Consider the following 2,230-nt stretch of genomic DNA (forward strand, 5'->3'; position numbering starts at 1 on the left):
ATATGTCAACAGCAACGTCAGCGCCCAGTTAGACACTACTTCACATAGTGACTCACTGATGCGCTCAATATTGGCCCGAGACTTATCCTCTACCAACAAGAGGCGCTGAATTTACAAAGTTATTCTAGCTGCCCAAGCAGAGAGTTCATCATCATGTTCCAAATATATGGACCACAGATGGAACGCGGCGGACAACCTCGAATCACTTCCATCCCTACTCTTTCTTTCACCCCAACGATAGAAGCTCGTCCGACTGAAAAATAGCTCGTCCAAAAAGATATTTCCGAGCAAACGAACTTCTCTAGCCGTTCAATTACTGTACCAGCGTAGGAAATCAAACGCCCCTTTAAAGTTGCAGTATAGAAAGCTCTTGACATTCATCCCGCTCTGCCATACTTCTACTTTTCTTCTAAATCGGCGTGTGAGGGGTAAACATGTTCTCAATACTCGGATACATCTTCAGGTCGAATATCGCTCTCGGTGTGCAAGAGCAGATTCGTACTTTCGGACCTAATTGAGGTATCAAAATACTCCATGAATGAACCTAACTTATCGTCTGAAAGAAAAATGATTCCAGGATAGTGTTCATCAAGACGAGGTACGGTTCGCAAACCAGCGGGTTAGGGGGTCAGAATATTCCCGCGGTAGGTATGCCTGTCGAAGAGGCGACTAAAATACCAGATTCAAGGGGCTGTGTAGCGCAACCCTTCAGGTTGTCAGCGCAATATATAGCTTCTCCAAAACCAATTGTCAACCTCACCTATCCGCGGCGAATCCTGTTTCACTAACAGACGAGGCTCTGGCGACCCCAAGCTCCTCATAGAACTTGGGGGTGGGGATGGCCTGAAGGTTTAATGTGGCCACATAAATCGTTCCCGAGATGGTCGGGCTAGCACCTTAATGGTACTGTTGTGGTACCGGAGCCTACCGGATCTGTATCTGGCAAAGGACCATTACATCGATAACACTCCCCAAAGCCTTCGGGGAGCAACCTTATCGCTACAACAACAGGTACGATTCGAATATCTTTTTCTACATATATATTGTTTTATTAATCTAGAACGTAGAATCTACAAATGGTTATTCTTACAAGTTACTTATAGTTACATTCTATTATAATTTTGATGTATACTTCTTGAAGGTTGTGTACAATTGATATGATATTCACATAGAGCTTACTAACTTTCAAAACAAGGCTGCGACTTCGGTAAGAGATACATAGTTGGCCGTACCAACGACTTTAATAAATAAGATGTCGGTATTTTAATGAAAAAGTGATTTCAATTGAATAAATATCACTCTTACGAAAACCGCAGCCTAAAATATTTATGAATCGGTTCATTTGCAAGGTGAGTCACTACGAAACCGAATACCTACATATATGTATGTAAGTATGTGTTAACGAGTATCGCAATTTTTTAACAGACTTGCATGTATAATTTTAAACGTAACTATTTAAAACACATTTTCTACGCCTCATCAACTTTTTGTTCCAATAGGTCTTCTAAAGGCGCTACCCTTATGGCCAGGCATGTTTCTCTGTGGGTTAATTGGCAGCCCTCGTAGCCGTAATATCATACGCAAACAGGATTGCCTAAAAATATAAAAGTAGGTATGATATTTTGATTGGATTGCAATAAAAAGCACATTTTTGTAAAATTTTTATAATAATCAATCCCAAGACTTCGTGATTTTTTTCAACTTCCAATTTTTTTTCGTTGTTACCTCTTAAAATCGAAATTGTTACAGTGCTGCTTGTTTAATGATAATATTGTTCTTTCCCTTTTTTATTAAAGAAGCCTTAACTGCAACCGGAAGGTAAGACAAATCAAGTTCAACTGAACCAAAACGTACGCTGCTGTACCAAAGCAAAAGGTGGTGCTTGTAGAGTTTAGCCATACAATAGAAATTTGTGTACGTACATAGGTATGTGCATTAGACTGGGTAGAAAAATAATGTGCAAACAACCGCCCTTAAGTTCGTAAATTATATTGAGAGAGTCTCGGACATTGCAAGCCTTATGCGGCAATTACTCACGAACGTACGTACCAAAAAGTGTCAGCTGACACGACCTATCTTATGAGTGTGCAATGTAAACGAAAACTCACCGACGCACAGTGTTTCGTGTAGAACAAGCTAGCTGGACAAAATTGTTTTATGAGATTTTCCGTTTCATATGCAGTCATTTATTACAACTACGTCATTTTTTTCAGCCATATGTTCTTTTTTT

At 40.0% G+C, this 2,230-nt stretch overlaps 1 long non-coding RNA gene across 1 annotated transcript; it reads right to left on the reverse strand.

Annotated features, from left to right (window-relative positions):
• Positions 1-1,023: 1,023 nt before the first annotated feature.
• Positions 1,024-1,926, reverse strand: LOC137246470 (uncharacterized). Its single transcript, XR_010951511.1, has 2 exons — positions 1,726-1,926; positions 1,024-1,594 (listed from the first exon to the last, which is right to left on the reverse strand). It is a non-coding gene; the product is annotated as an uncharacterized lncRNA (long non-coding RNA).
• Positions 1,927-2,230: the final 304 nt, after the last annotated feature.

This window comes from Eurosta solidaginis, chromosome 3 (assembly GCF_040869045.1).
Source record: "Eurosta solidaginis isolate ZX-2024a chromosome 3, ASM4086904v1, whole genome shotgun sequence".
NCBI lineage: Eukaryota > Metazoa > Arthropoda > Insecta > Diptera > Tephritidae > Eurosta > Eurosta solidaginis.